This window comes from Emys orbicularis, chromosome 1, assembly GCF_028017835.1.
Source record: "Emys orbicularis isolate rEmyOrb1 chromosome 1, rEmyOrb1.hap1, whole genome shotgun sequence".
Classification (NCBI taxonomy): domain Eukaryota; kingdom Metazoa; phylum Chordata; order Testudines; family Emydidae; genus Emys; species Emys orbicularis.
In genome coordinates, this window is record NC_088683.1 from 326,686,087 (window position 1) to 326,703,537 (window position 17,451).

Below are 17,451 nucleotides of genomic sequence, written 5' to 3' on the forward strand. Positions count from 1 at the left end.
TTTCTTTCTTTAATTAAAAGCCTTCTTTTAAAGAACCTGATTGATTTTTCCTTGTTTTAAGATCCAAGGGGGTTGGATCTGGACTCACCCGGAATTGGTGGGGGGAAAGGAGGGGGAATGGTTAATTTCTCCTTGTTTTAAGATCCAAGGGTTTGGATCGGTGTTCACCAGGAAATTGATGGAGAAGTCTCTCAGGGCTACCCAGGGAAGGGAGTTAGTACTTGGGAGTGGTGGCAGCAAAACCAGATCTAAGCTGGTAATTCAGTTTAGGGGTTCACATGCAGGTCCCCATATCTGTACTCTAAAGTTCAGAGTGGGAAAGGAACCTTGACAGAAACATTGGCCTAGATAATGCTAAATTTAAGGCATTTTCCTGAAGCCTTCTTGCAGTTCATTGTAAGACTTTTCAGTCTCTTCTACATAACCATGAAGTGACTCGATAAACGTGGTCAGCAAATCTAGGACATAAAGATTAGTTTAAACATCAAGGTCCACACTCTGACACCAAAATTTGGAGCCTAGAAGAGATCCTTAGAACAGATCATTGAGTGTCATTTCTCCTCAGCCTTTATGCCATGCTACAGTTTCTGACTGAGGGCTGGATTATGACTTCTTCTCCAAAGACCTTCCCTCCCTATTTGCACGATCCTTCTGTGCATGGGCCTATTAGAATTGCAGTTGCTTTGCTCTCCTGGGATGGTGTTTATCAGTCAGTCTGTGTAATCTATTTTATCATACAGTCTCTCTATATTGTGCCCATCACTATGGTATCCCCCATGGGCGCAAGCTGTCCCAAAGTGGGCTAGAAGGAGGAGGGAGTTCAGTCCTCTTTCTGTGCTGGCCAAGACAGCAGGCTCTGTGCACCAGGGAGTTCCTTGAGGCACAATTCCTTCCAGGCTCACCCTGGGGCAGGGCCACTCCTCTCAACCCTAGCATGCACCTGTGTATCAGTGACCAGTTCTGGCTTCCACTCTGTACTAACTTTGTTTAATTTATTTTTTTAAAAACAGGAAAAAATAATACTTGTCTAAAAGAACTGACCAAGAGTAAGATGCCAGGTTGGGAAAGTTTATGTACATTTGCATTTCTTTTTAAAATTATAATTACAGTCTTAATGACACATTACTGCCCACAAGACATCTGCCTATCTCAGCAAAGCCTGGACTTCATAGCCGTCGGCACCTGGGTTATTGCTGCATGGGGAACAGGCCACCCACTGAAACTTCCTTCCAGCAGGATTGCTATTAATGCGTGGCACAAACGGGACGGATTGTCAGTCAGAGAGCTCAAGATGCTAATTTTGCTTGCCAGTTGCTGTTTCAAGCAAGGCTGGAGTGCAAGGGTGCAAAGCATTCGTTGTTGTGTATTACATAATGCTAAGCACGCAACAGAGGAATGTATTCCTCTGTAATTAAGACCAGATGAACTCTCTCCAATGGCTCTCTGGGCCTGCAGATGTCTGAAAACCGAGCTTGTACTCAGTCCTGGCTGTAGCATGCAGGCTGTTGCAATAAGCTGCCAAGAAACCTATTGCTCCTTTCTGTGTAATCAAGGTGCCTAATATGAATTTGAATTTAGACATTTAGAATGCCAAAAAATAGTCCATACAGAGCACTAGGGTATCAGATTTTCATTGCCTCAGGATTTAGGGGTGCTTGTTTTTACAAAAATGTTTTAATATACTCATTTTATTTGTGGTTGATCTGCACCTCAGAGTGAGAGAGTAGAATCTACCGTACACTGACTTTTTAGGGTTCCCCTCAAGAGTTTGACATTGGGTCTTCTTGATATTCCTCCTTTCTCTGCAAGATAGAGTTCAACAGAGGTACTTAGTAACTATTGGGGGGGGGGTGCGGATAATACTTACATGGCAATAGTTCTGGACTGTGGAAAGCTGGAGAGTCGTGCAATCAGAGAGAGCTACAAATAGCCATGGCATGATCTGACCTCTGCCATCTTTACATTGGTTATTGCATCACTATGATATGCTATCATTAAGTATAGACGTAACATTGCAGCTTGAATATTGCAAAGTGATGTCAGAGCATCTCACTGCAATTATTTTGAGGCTTTTAGCTACTGGGAGAAAGAGGGTGTTTCTTCTCTAGTCCTATATCTCCCTCAGGCCTAGCTATTCTTAAAGAAAGACAGAGCTATTACTCCTGTCTTTCCCCACCACCCTTCTGGTTACTCCAGTGTGGGTTCACTCTGCTCAGTGTTCCCTGCCCTACCTTGCATGTATTTAGCAGCCTGGATTAACCTCCCATGATCAGGACTCCACTTGCTCTGCCTGAGACTTCACAAATTCCCAGGAAAAGCCATGTACAGCCCTACAGACTATAAGCACCTATTTCCTGAGGTTTTCTGAGCTGCTGTGAGCACATGGCTTGTGAAATCACAAACAAGCCCCAAAGAGCCGATTAATTAAAATAATCCAGCACTAGAGCACTGCCTGGTACAACCTCAGTTTTCTGAGCCAAATTGCCGCTCTCTGACTGACAATGTTCTTCATGCCGGTGGCCGGGTCCTGGGCAGAGGACAAGATCAGAGAATCCTTATTTATTTATTTATTTATTTATTTCCTTTGCTATTCTCAAAGTTGCTTCATAATGGACTTAGAGTGACTTTCTCAGGGCCTGTGCAATGACACTTGGAGCCTTACATACTTTGGGTCTGGTAGGAAGCAGGGTCTGATTGCTCTTTGCAGACTATGTGACATAAGTCAGTGGCTTCTGTTCAGTTCCTAGCAGAGAGGTATCCATGTCACAAAACCACTCATCACCCTGGAAGTTCCAGCAGACAGGCCAATGACTAAATAAATCTCATTATCCTCCAGGTGGCCCCTCCAAGTCTGGCTGGAGCCCACTGGATAGCAGGGGGAAGCTTGAACTGCCACTGCTGGTATTATTGTTGCTTTCTGGGTAAGATAAAAAGAGAGTGTGGCACTTTTTGCAAGCACTGAATTAATTCATTTTGTTTATTATTTGCTGAGTGCCAGCTACATGTACATAAGTTGGTCCATCAAAAGATATTACCTCACCATCTTGTCTCTCCAATTACATGCTCAGCATTTTAATAGCTTCTAACCTCTGTTTCCATGGAATCCTCCAGAAATGTGACAAAATGGAAAGCAAGCTTTTTGTTATGGATGGTTTTGGGGTCTTGTTTTTTTGGGTTTTTTTAAAGGGCAGCCGAACTAGAGATGAAAGTACTTTTGTCACCAACCATTTCCATTTAAAAGCACAAATGTAGAGCGTTTGGATTCATAACATCAAGTGATGCATTGGTATAACTGCACAGAAAGTTTGGATCCAATAATGACACTGCAAGTTGACAGGAAGGATCCAATCAGGAAGTGCAGGATGCTTTTTAAAACTTGGGTTTTCCTAGTTACCTTAGGCCATAGCAGTAAGGGGATGTGAGGGTACTTGTGTTTGCTTTTTTAGGTGTGGGGGGAAATAGTCCACTGCCCATTTCCCATGTCTCTCCAAGGGGACCTATTCATCATTTACCCCTCAGGGTTCTCAACCTTTTTCTTTCTGAGGCCTCCCAACATGCTATAAAAACTCCACGTCCCACCAGTGCCACAACAACTGTTTTTCTGCATATAAAATCCAGGGCCAGCGTTAGGGGATAGCAAGCAGGGCAGTTGCCCAGGGCCCATTCCACGGGGGTCCCCGCAAATCTAGGTTGCTCAGGCTTCGGCTTCAGCCCCAGGTGGCAGGGCTGGGAGCCCCTGGGCTTTAGCCCCACACAGCGGGGCTTCAGCTTTCTGCCCTGGCCCCCAGCAAGTCTAACTGTCCCTGATCCCTGGTTGAGAACTGCTGCCCTAACTTGATTCCATTATCATATTCTTAGACATGGCAATTTTAGAAGTAGGAGTCAGTAAGGGATATGGAGCTGAGTCCTGATTTCCACACTCATGAAATCCAAGGGATTCTTCGTGTGTGAGTAAAGTAAGCAGGATTGGGCCTGTGACGTTGCCTCGACACGTATTGTTTGTCCCGTTTTCTGTTCTAATTGTTTCTTGTGCTTCTCTTAGTGCATTTCTGTATGTGACAAAAGGATCTATTCTGAATGTTACAGAAATAACCGGCAGTAAAGGCAGTTCTATTCACTTCCCACAGCAATAGCATTGCCGCCCCCGCTATCCCTCTTGGCCCTCTTGCTGTCCTTTCTGGCAGTGATGGTCTCTGTCTCAGATGAAGTAAGAAATTCTGTTCTGATTAACAAGACAACTGTGTTGAGAGAGGGGGATTCCAGTGACATCTGACTTGGCTCTCGTTGTTTCCTTTGACGTAGAAAACAATAGGGACTCTGCCAGGAAAGGCACTAATTGCCCATCCACATCCATTTAATTAATGATGACCCTAGACCACGTGCCCGGAACGGACTGTCCCCAAACTGTGGGAGGAGAGAGAAAGGAGCCACAATCTGGATTTTGAGCCTAAATCATAGCTGATTCTTCTCTATAATGGACTGACCTGAAACCCTAGTTCTAAGGAGCCCTGAACTTTGAGAAGTTCAAAATCTGGATACAAATTTGGCATCTTGGATCTGTTTATCTGCATTTCACTAGTTGATCCAGCTGCTCCTCCTTTGACTTCAGTAGGAATTCCCCTTCTCACATTTCTAATCCGGTCCTATCTCCAAGTCCTTCACCAATGCTTACATGTAGTCTACACCATAGAGAAGAGAGGGTGGTTTTTAAGCAGAAGCTCTAGTGGGAATTTTCAGCATCCATTTAGTTTGCTATGTGCAGATTCTGAAGAAGACAATGCAACATTTTTTAGGTTCTTCCCCCATTACTTCCATATCATTCTAGCCCTCCAGATGCCATGTTAAAAGTTTGCATCCCTTTCTCACCGGCTCCATACTGACCTCACTTACACAGGGGCAACCTCTACTGAGCTCACTGAAGTGAACTTGAATTCAATGCAGGTGCACCTGTGTAACTGAGGGGCATATTGACTCATACACTTGCTGATTCAAGAATATACCTTTTCTATCTTGCCTATTCCTTTTAATTTCCCTCTCTCCCTTCTGTAATTAAGCTCTGTGACTGTATTATCCAGTTTCATGAAGCATTTGCATGAAGGTCGCTATACAGAAGAAGGGTAGGACTGTGGCCAACCCCTGGGAGGGGCTAAAAGAGGAAGAATAGGGCAAGGAGCCTACCCCACAACCCGCAGCCAACTCCTGCATCTTGGACAAAAGGACAGCCAGAGCATGGATGAAGAGTCCAGCTTCTGCTTTCTGTGAATCCTCCCATGTGCGCTAGCTGCTTGAAAGAGGGTAGGGAGGGACAGGTGAGTATGGAAAGGGTTGGAAGTAGGAAGATGGAGATTCTGCTTCAGTATGTGCTGTCCAGGAGCCCCTAGGAGGAATTCTGCCAGACTCTCCCAGAATTCTTCCTGGGAACTCCAGCTGCAACATGGCCCATTCCAGTGTGCCTTTGCCTGCATGATTGTATTACTCTGACCGAATGCACCTCTGTACTCACACCCTATTACACCACTGTAATTATCTTTGTACAAAATATGCCTTGTGATGTATCACTTGAAAACTAATAACTTGCTGGCCAATAATATCATGGTGAAATGTGGGTAGCAACATTATATGTAAAGTTATGAACATAAGCTGACATCATGACTGAAAGGTGGCTACAAAACAAGTCTGGGTAAACCCGTTTTTCAAAGACAAAGGACAAGCTGACGCCTCTTGCCAGGTGTCAAAGGTGATGGGCAATCATCTGTCAAGCGGCCATTCTTTGGCAAGGAAGTGGGGCAGGAACAAACTGATCTGCATTTTAGTAAACAACAGCATGGAACCTCTTTCACCACAAAATGTTTTGTCTCTATCCTCACAGCAGGAATTAACTTTATCTAGGGGTAACCTCAGGAAAATACTTTTCAAAGGGTAACTAGACTATGAAGTGCCGGGTAAAAACACCCCAAGGTGTGTCTCCCTATCCATCTCTCTCACACACACACACCAAAGAAGACAAAAGAAACAGCCTTTGCACTTCAGAAGCAGATTTGGAAATTTGGTCAGCAATGTTACTGGGAACATGCGGTAAGGGATTTCACCTTGAACCAAGTCTAGTTTAAGTTTTACAACGCTTTCTAGTCAGTGGCGGATTAATAATTTTGCCGCCCCTAGGCCGGGAAATAATTGCCGCCCTGGCCCCGCCCTGACTCCACCCTTTTCCCGCCCCCATTCCAACCCCCTCCCCAAAGTCCCTGCCCCAACTCCGCCCCCTCCCTTCCCCTATTGGATCCCTTCCCCAAATCCCCGCCCCCGGCCCCGCCTCTTCCCCGAGCAAGCGGCGTTCCCCCTCCTCCCCCCTCCCTCCCTGCCCCACAAAACAGCTGTTTCGCGGCGCAAGCGCTGGGAGGGGAGAGAAACAGGATGCGGCGGCGCGCTTGCAGAGGAGGCGGAGGTGAGCTGGAGCAGGGGGGCGGGGCGCGGAGGGGAGCTTCCGCCCCTGCAAATTTGCCGCCCTAGGCCTAGGCCTTGTCGGCCTAGGCAATAATACAGCGCTGTTTCTAGTACTGTCTTTATTTCTCTTGTAACTATTTCTGACTTTAATGCCTTGTACTTGCACTCACTTAAAACCTCTCTTTGTAATTAAATAAACTTGTTTTATTCTTTAATGAAAACTAATTCAGTGTTGTGGTTAAACTGAGCTGTGTGGTAACTCCATTTAAAGTAGCAAAGTGTTGGACATTGTTCCCTTACATGGGCAACAGACTTAAAATATCTGAACTATCCAAGAAAGGGCTGGACAGTGCAGAACACACATTTTGGGGGGAAATTCAGGACTGGGAATGTGTTGGGGCCACCCTGCAAGTGGTAACCTAGGCTGGTGGAAGCCAGAGTGTGGCTGGATAGTGCTGGCAGGCCACAAAAATGCACAGACATTCAGGGTGTGACCTGCATGCTGTTTGTGAGGGGCCTGGGTTGGGAGCTATAGCAACAAAGCATTGGGAGGCACCCAGGGCTGTAGGGCAGTGGTGACACAGCCCCTCACTGGTCTGGATTGCACCCCAGAATGTGAAAATTACACTGCACTTTATTGTGCAGTTTCAGTCTGACTTTATTCACTACCATACATTTTCAACGAGGTGACAGCACCCAGAGCCATTCATTGCATATTTATACATTGGAATAAATAAATGAGGCGGAATCTGGTCTTAAAGTATTTTCAAAAGGGAAAAACATCCATTTCTCAAATGACTGCATTGCCTTTGAGTCTCTGAAGGCTTCATGCTTTGACAGGGAGCTGCCTATCAGGTAGGTAAGATTCAGCGTGAAATTATGCAATGGCCCTAGATGAACATTAGATGCAAGGCATCCAACATTCAGCTCTTCTTGGATACATGATTTTCATTTTTGCTTTCAGCAAAGTTCATACCATTGCATCAGATCAAAATGCACATATGCTTTTTTCCCTTAAATAAATCTTATTTCAAAAAAATGGTCACTGTCTGCCTGTCAAACATTTTGCACAAGTCTGAAAGAGAGGCATTGTCAGAGGCCCATCAAGCCATGAAAAGGCTTGTAGATCCAGCTCAGATGTTTGTGTTTTGTTCAAATGGAAATGAATTTATTTGGCAAATCCCTCCCTTAGAAAATAGAAATGTGTGTCATATTTACCAAGATCAGCAAATATTAACCAGAAATTCAGGCAGGTTGAGTCCAAACATCGAGATGTTATGAAATGCGGTGTTTGGCCTGGATCCAAAGAAGCAGATAAATTATTTTTTTCCTATGAAATCTTGGATAGGTGAATGTTGTTCCACTGTACCAGTCTTTAAGTTAATCCCTATGGAAACCTAAAGGGGGATAAGTTAGCTGCTTTGGAATCCCAAGATATATTATGCTTGATACATAACCAGGATCTGTGCAATCTCCCCTCTGAGCCATCCCCCTCCTATTTGTATCAGGAGATTGCCATTTGCTCGCTTAAAAACCAAATACAAGGCTGTGAGGAAACTGCACTGCCTTAAGTGGCAGCAGCATGAATGGCTTGATCTATGTCACAGTCATTTCTTTATAGACGCCCCAACAGTTTAAACTGTCCTGTCCTTACTCATAAACACTTTCAGGCATGCCAGTCAAGGCCAAATAAATAGTACTAAATTAATGCTTAAAAAGATCTTCTGTGTGAAATACAGCCAGGTCTCCTTCCTAAACAAACTTCATCCTTTTATATAAACACTGGTTTTGCCTAGTTTCCTATGTCTTTAAAGCATATGCTGGGCTTCTTCAGCAGAAGGAAAGCTGGTTTTCCACAAAATAAGAAAATGATGACTCTAGGACATAAAATGGTCTGCTGCTTTACTAACATTTGATTGATTGTTGGGATACCATCTTCCCTTATAAACAAATAGCTACAGTGTTCAACTAAGCAATAGCTGCAACAGTAGCCTATTGTTTATAAGAGCTATATCCTCAATAATCCAAGAAAATGGAATTATCATTATTACATGGGTCAAAATGTCATTAGCACCACGCGTGGCTAGGAGAAGAGTTGAAGCAGATATCTAGATCAATCTCTGAGTCTACTGAGCCAAATCTTGCCTTTGTGAGCTGGGGTCAGCAGAGAGGAACACCGATGAGGCTATTCAAGGAAAAGTGGATGGCAAAAAAAAAACCCCAATACTCCACAAGACCCTCTCCAAAATGCAGACAGGAGGACTAATTGGCTACGTTGCCACTGCAGGGTAAGAAGAGTTCCTGGGAGTTAGCTCCAAGAGTATGGGATGAAGAGGAAGGCTAGGGTCCAGATTCTGTAATGGCACCTATCTGGTGCAAAACAGAACCCTCAAACGGTAGGGTTCTTCCACCCCTAAGGCACAGTCTTATTTTTATTATCTATAAGTAGCTCTGTTAGTGATACAGTTTATTTAATGCATTGGCATTGCCATTGCATTTGTCGCCATAGTAACTGAGGGCCTAAACGTAGGAGTAAATGTCTCCAGTAGATCGGAGTAAATGGCTCCAGCAGATCAGATCTCTTGCGTCTGATGAAGTGGGCATTCACCCACGAAAGCTTATGCTCCAATACTTCTGTTAGTCTTAAAGGTGCCACAGGACCCTCTGTTGCTTTTTAGCAGATCAGAGTTTATTAAATCCAAAATTAAATTAGTGCACTCATGCAGAAGGCTCTCAGCACAGCTGCAAATGATAAGCAATACAGGTGACTTATTGGCAGTATCAAACTAATAGGGGTCCTCTCCCAAATAGGAGACTTATTTCTGCTCCACACCTGCCCCCTATCAGGCAAAAGTCATCTGATTCAATTCTGGCCTCACACTGTGGTACAGAGCTGGAGCTGAATTGCCTTGCCAGGATCCACAGCCATACAGATTTGAAGCAATGCCCTGAAGTAGCTGCTTAGTATAACCTGTGGATGGAAGACAGAATGGCATAGTGTGACCCAGACATTGTGTGTTCTAAAACACAGTTCTCAATTGGAAGAATATGGTCCAAAAGGGAAGATTTCTCTCAATAGCCAGAGGAAAGAATGCCCCTCCCAACCTCCCTTTATCCCCTTACAGTCTCATGACCAGGACAGGTCCCTCAAATCCTCTCTTCTTGGTAAATTCTCAGAAGTTATTGCGGTCTTAAGGTTCCTAGTTCTTGCAGAGTACATCCAAATCACTCCCCTTCTGGCCACTTCTGCTTTTGTCCTGTTATCCCTCAGAATTTTTGAATGCCAAATACCACATAAGTGGTGCTGTGTGGATCTGGCCCATAGTGAATAGATAAGCAAAAAAAAAGTCAACACACTCAGATTCTGATGAACCAATGGGATAGTGAATTCCAGCGCTGAGGGCTCTCCACTGAGAATGTTCCATCGCCTTCCAGACATTCAAATCTTAAGGACTATTAGCAAAAGACAGCATGTAAAATATGAAAAGTGGTTCAGTTAATACACTAGCCTTTCCAGGGCACTCACTATTGTGGTCTAAGTTAGTTACACTGAACAGTATGTAAAAATACTGATAAATCTGCATAAAATGAAAAAAACTTTTACGAACAAGTAAACTACTAGTCTCTCAGCATTTCCAGAAATCTAATAAGCACACAAGGCTAATTAGTTCTTTTTAAAAAATCTATTTGTAGGACCTGAATAAACGCATTAAGAAAGCCAGGGCCAGGAGTGGAAATGTGGGGTGTTACTATCACACCCTGACTCCTCCAAACTTCAGAGTTCATAATTAGAAGGCATTTTGCAGTACCTTTATGTGTTAGCCCATGGCAGTGGGTTGGGAATTGTCAAAGGGCTGGGCTGTAAATTCAGAGGGAATGGCTTATTAAAATCCCCATTAAATGCATACCCTCCAGGTCTGCCCACAGCCTTGGAACAGCCTTTTATTTCATGGATTGTTTGTGCTCCTAAAACCAGTAACATCAGTAGATAGCTCTGCAGGGTGCTGTGTGGGCACACCAAGACTGGTTAGCATACAAGTGCAAAATAAAGTATCATTGACTTGCACCCATTTTGCAGTTAAACCTTTAAAGAGTCAGGATGGAAAAACAAAAACACACATGGAAGTTTATCTAGTTATCACTATTTTTATGTGTATAGGAAAGAGAGAGGGAGAGAAGGTGATATTTCCCCCCCTGTATTCATAGGTTTTAGACCCAAAATTCTATGGGCCTGATTCTGACATACTCACTGAGTAGCAGCTTAGTAGCCAGCTCTTCTTGGGACTACTCAGCCTGAGTAATGGTGGCAGATTCTGGCACAGTTATTTGCCCAAGGCCACTGTTAGTATCAGAACTTGGCTTAAACTAGGGAAGAACATAATGCAAAAATGACATAATCGCTCTGATCAGATAATGCTGTCCTGTCCAACAAGAGGATATGCCTGAGAAAGCACACAGCCTGCAAAGTCCACTGCTGTCAGCACCCTTTCCAGCCACAAGGAATATTTATGGGTAAAGGAGGAAATTAAACCTGTCAGGCAAAGCTGAATGCAAACTGGTCTTACAACTTATTAGGCCAACAGGACAAGAGCCTTGTATACTAGTGTTCTAGGCACGGTAACAGGATTTTCCTTTTAAGAAGGGAGGGCACCTAACCCACAAGGTTTCTTTTTCTCTGTAAATGAGGCGTCTGGAAAAACACTTGTTACCATGGGTGAATGATGCTAAAGGGTACAGTGAATACAACTGTCTCTCTATCAGCAATTCTTATACAATTTGGGAGGGTTTTTTTTAAAGAAAAACATACTATAGTTCTAAACCAGCAAAGTATTTAAGAATGTGCTTAATTTCTAGCATGTAATTAGTTCCATTGGCATCAACAGGACTTAAAATGAAACACCTGCTTAAGTGAATTGCTTGATCATGGTTAATGACAGCAAAACTTACATTCTCAACAAATATTAAGGGCCCTACAATAAACGGAACCCAGCACACATTTCTACATAGTAAGAATGAATGCAGAGACCTGACTGAACAGTCAGAAGTCACAGGATGACATTAAATCTCTCCCCTGCATCCCCCAAAAAACCAAACTTCTAACACAGAACCAGGTGTCCTTTAATAATTAACAGAACTGTGCTGGCCAGAAGGCAATGGGGAAACAATAGTCACCATCCTTCAGACTTTGTCCTACTCCTTGCAAATCTTTAATGAGCAAAAGTAAATATAGATTTTAGTGTTAAGTGGGCACTGTGCTGTGGTCTCCAGAACCTGTTCTTTTATGTCGACTGCCTACCTGTTACTAGTGGAGTTAATCTGTCACAGAAGGCTTTGCTTCTGTCAGTCACAACAGGAGAGGTGCTGTTGCAGGTAAGCAAAAAGCAGGAACTGAAAGGTTGAGGAGCTTCCCATGCTACCTCACACACACACAAGTCATGCACAACTGGGTCATCTGCTTTGGATTCTCAGGTATTATGAGGCATTTCTGGAGGTGCTATGGGTCCTGTTGCTCCCGTCGAGAGCAGTTTTCATCCTCACAATGTTGCCCTCTCCATTTCTTTAGAATTTACTCCTAAATGTACCAGTTGTGCTTTTCCCACAATTTTTGTACAGGGAGGGATACCCCAGCCGAGCTCCCCTGCAACACAGATGAATGCATTCGGCCTAATAGGCAGGTCCTGCATGGCTCCACAAGGTGTGGAGGACACAGGGAGCCTTCCCTCTTGCAGTTCCCTGAGGCACACGTGTAGCCATATGCTCTCCTGAGTGTGCTCCCCACATCTTCCCTACTAAGGGCTATGCCTTAATGGCCCAGTCTAGACCATTTACTTGAGAGAATGGTGTAAGAACCCAAACAATGCCATAAAAAAGAGCTTCCTCTACAGGGACTGTTTTGGGTGACAATGGATTTTTAAAGCTTACTTAGACAAAATGTTCAGCCTGTCCTTGCGGTACATTTTGCTGTGGGGACCAGTTTGGCAGAAGGTCAAGGAATGGGAGATGGAAGTTTGGCAATAAGGCGCTCACATTAAGGTGTGAAACGAGGTGAAGCGACGTCCCTAGAATGTTTCTGAATTCATGCCACGGGTAACCGCAGCAGTACACTATAGTGTGCTAGCACTTCCTACTGATATTTGACACTCCATGAATTCCTTCCCTCAGCTACCCAGGTACTCTTTGTTTATCAGCACATAAGTGCCATCAGGTGTGATGAAGTGTAAGGCGGTGGTGATACTTTCAGTGCTGGCATGGAGGAAGAATTGTGTTTACAGTAAAACTATTTAAGATTCATGAGCTGAATTAAGAAAATAGCTGATTTGAATAAGAGATTAATACACATGAGCTTAACTGAAACTGCACAAGCAAGCTGCAGAGAGCATTCCAGCTCCCTCTAGCTCCACAAAAACTTCAGCCACCAAAGCGCTCTGGCAGGTTATCCAGTTACAGGCATTACATCATCAGAACAAACGTTCATTGGTGGATCAATCCCAGGGAAGCAGTAGCCTTACATAAATCAACCCTTTCATGGGAGTCACACCTTTGCACCACAGGGAATGATACCCTCTCCAATAATTATTTAAGCTGCCCATCTGAATTGATGATTACCTGTAAACTATGCCCTAGGGACAGTCAGATCAGCTTGTGCATGATCCTAGTAGCTACAGAAAATATAAATGTAGGCAGCAGAGACTAAGTATATGTGCCTCAAGCTTGGTTATTGTGTGTTTGTCTGTAAATCTGTGATATTTTAATAGAATCATCCAGTAAAACACTTGACCTCAAAACTCATGCTTAAATGCTTTGCTGAATTGGGGCCCAAGTGCACAGTTTGCTGATTGGATGAGAAAGGTAAAACAATTACAGGTGCTGAATTCACCCATCTCTGGTTTATGGGTACGGGTTATGCCTTTTTCATGTAGGTTATGTCTACACTACAGACCTTCCAGCGGCACAGCTGTATGGAAGAGCTCTCTCCCGTTGGCATAATTAAAGCACCCCCAATGAGCTTCTCCCGCCGACATGGTGCTGTCCACACGGGTGCTTCTGTCAGTGAAACTTATGTCGGTCAGGGGGTTGATTTTTCACACCACTGCCCAACAAAAGTTTTACTGACAAAATGCTAATGTAGACATAGCATTAGCCACTTCTTCTCTCTTTCCCTTTGAAGTCAATGGGAATTTTGTCTTTGGCTTAAGCAGGAGAAGGCGCAGGCCATAAAGTGCTCTTTGTTTTATATGGAGGCTAGTCTACACTAGAAAGTTAGGTTGACCTCACTCAGGGATGGGAAAAATTCACACCTCTGAGAGATGTAGTTAAGTCAACCAAAGTCCCAGTGTCTACCTAGCTAACGTCTCTTGGAGAGGTGGATTTACTACAGTTGCAGACGAATCCCTTCCATTGCTGGAGTAAGTGTCTACACTACAGTGGTGTAGCTGCAGCTGTGCTGCTGTAGCATTTCTAGCATAGAAATATCCTGTGTGTCTTTACTGTGGGTGTTTAAAAAAAAATTTGGCTTCGTGTTCTGCTGCCCTTTATTGAAAAGTTCTGTAGAATGGAACAGGGATGGAACCAACTGGGTTCTAAATAAATAATTTAAAACCCTATGTAATTCAATAGAGAGTGATCTTTTTTCTTTAATTTTTTAAGCCATCCTATAGAATTCTCTTGCAGGGATATAATTCTGAATTAAATTTGATAGGATAGTTCAAAAACCTACAGAAAGGTTATAATTTTGTATTAAAGGACTTAGGAGGTGACACAGAGAGGCATTTTGCTGGGTTCACTTCACCTTGTTTGGTACCTTAATGCAAAGATCCTAAGGAAGGACAAAAGCAAGCTTCCTCATCCCATTCTGTGATCTTCCACCAAATAGGTCACCAGTACATGTGACAATGCAAGAGGTGCTGAGTATGTTGTCTGAATAATTAAGCTTTAAAAATCCAACTGAAAATCTATTGTCACACAAAACAGACCCTGGAAATAAACAGCAGGTAATCAAAGATTGTCCCCTGCTATCTGCACTTAACCATAAACCCTGGCCAGAATTCACAGAGGATTAAGTGCTTCTCCAGGAACCAGAGCACAAATAAGATAGCTGGCAAATACTACAGTGAGCTGCTGCTAGTGATTTTTTGCATGACGCTTATGCACAAGAATCCGTTTCTTATGCTGATTTGTGCTTTTGTTTTCTAAAGTCCCATTATAAAATGACATGGAACCTTTCTGCAATCTGATCAGTCAAACTCTTGCTCTATGAGACTAATTGTAATACCCAGACTAAGCTATCTCCAGTTATGTCATGACATCCCATGGAATGAAACTGCTTAAACACCTCCATTCTAAACCCTCTACATATTCTAAGGCATTCCAGTTATTGTATAATACATGACTAAACAGTGTCAGTTCACACTTTGGCAGAAAAAGGTTCAAATAAGCAAAGCTAACAACACTGAAAACTATAGTGTGTATCTTAACTAGGAATGGTATTTCTAGAACCCTGTTGATAACTTGTGAAATGTTTATGAGGGTGTTTTTGTCCATTAATATTGTATTGCACAGAAAATGGATTCACTTTATTTACATAGAGTGCAATTCTTAAAAGCACCAAAGTGACTTATATTCCTAAGTGCCATTGACTTTCAAAGTTCCTAAGTCACTTTTGAAAATTTTGCTCATAATATCATGTCGTTTGTGTTTAACGTATAGAAATGTTGTACTCACTATTTCTGCCCATGGCTAAGACGAAAATATTTTCTCTGCCTATGAGCTAGGATTCATTGAAGGAAATCAAATCTAGTTTTGTTCCTGTGAATGTCATTTTTTTACCTGGTGTTGTGTCTTTATATTCTTCATGTTTGATGGAAGCAGGATCAAGCCCCATATAAGTCCACTCTTAGAACAAGATAGGTCCATGCTGAGGAGAGTGGACTTATATATCCAGGGTGCCTGCAGATAGCCAGGTTCAAATGATCAGAAATATTGTACTCTAATTACCTACTGAAATTAAAATTCAGAGCATGTGACACATCTCTCTATCATTGGCCTGGTCTACCACTAGAAAATTAGGTTGATTTAACTCCATTGCTCTATTGCTCAGAAAAATCCCCACTTGAGTGGCATAGTTAAGCCAACCTAAATCCTGGTGTAGCTAGTGCTAGGTGGATGGAAGGATTCAATGGATTACCTACATTGACTGAAGAACCCCTCCCCTCCCTTCCTAGGCACCAGAACCCGAGCGCCAGCCCGAGCCACAACTGCAAAGCAGTGTCTGCACAGCTGTCTTTAGAGTGTTAGTGAGAGCCCCGCAAGCCCCCATCTGTCGGCCCAGGCAGGGAGTCTCAGTGCCGTGGGCTGTGTGACCTACCCAGAGATGCTAAGTGACTTGCACAAGGTCAGATAGGAAGCCTGTGGTGGAACAGAGACTTCCTAGTCAGCCAAGTCCTAGGCTAGTGCTTTAACCACTGGACCATCCTTCCTAACCTAGGTGATATGACTGATCCTTATTCATACTGACTCAGTAGCATTACTATTGTGGTTAAATCAAGCCCCATCTCTTAAGAATAAATATATCTGAAAGAACTTTAAAAACCCCACCCCTTATAAAAGCCAGATGTACCCTGCTGAGATTTTTTTGTCTGTATGATTTTGATGAGCAGGAGCAAGAGAATCCAGATGAATTGCAGGTCAGCATTTTGTGCACCATAGTTTCATAAGCATCATACATTTTGGTTTTCTAAAATAAAAAGAGCTTGTTCTAGGATATTATCTATTGTATGGGAGTTCTATATTTGAATTGAAAATATGTTGATCCACCCATATATTGATGCTGGAATTTTATTTCAGAATTGAGCCAGGATGCCCCCGATTGGCTGCCCAAAAAAAGAGGCAACCCACATTATAAGGCATGTTTGACAACTTAAGCCAGGCTCCTTTCTCCTTCTTCTCTGTAAAGTGATTTTTTCATGTAACGTCAAAATCAGTTTATCAAGACACAGATGCTTCTAAAACAGCATTCCAGCTACTGATGTCAATGAGAACCCTGAGAATGAAGGGGGGAGGGATAGCTCAGTGGTTTGAGCATTGGCCTGCTAAACCCAAGGTTGTGAGTTCAATCCTTGAGGGGGGCCACTTGGGGATCTGGGGCAAAATCAGTATTTGGTCCTGCTAGTGAAGGCAGGGGGCTGGACTCGACTCAATGACCTTTCAAGGTCCCTTCCAGTTCTAGGAGATGGGATATCTCCATTTAAAAAAAAAAAAGAATTAAGACCCTCTGTGGATCTGTTACTTTAATATTTGGCCCAGGCTTGCAGAGTATACTCAGTCCTTACCTAAAGAAGTTTTGCCTAGGTGAGGAATGCAGGATTTGGCCCCTTGAGAGATCTGTAAATGGGATATATTTTTTTTAAGTAATATATAAAAACAAGATACAACATTGGTATTAAAATGCTGCTAATAACATTTTTCAAATCAATAGGCCAGATTCCACCACTCATTATTTTGCCCACCCCTTCCAAATGAGTTCAACTGAACTCTTCCAAAGCACCTATGCTGAGACCAGCCTGCTCCCACAGTGACAAGAGCACGAGATCCAAAGGGGAGAGGTATGCAGGGACAGCCAATGGGGAGGTGCATTAAAATGCATGTCAGCCCTGCCTCGGAATACTCTCTATCCCACCCATCCAACAGGACTGAGTGCACGGAGCATCAGCTCCATGGATTTTGGGAAAGTCAGCTCAGGATGCAACAGTGTCATGCCACAGGTTTGTTTTCTGGCTTCGGCTAGTTCTGTGCACATTTATGTGTATCTTAAAGCCAGAATTTGGCACTACGTTATTCCACCAAATATTTTTTGTGTGTTTTATAAATGCTATGGGAAGTTTTGAGATGTCACTACATTTCTTTAGAAGAATTCAAGCAACTGGCTTGGGCCAGTCAGGGAAAAAAAATACTGAACATTTTTAAGGACCTAATTCTAAACTCAGAATATTTTGCTTTGCTTATGCTTGTCAA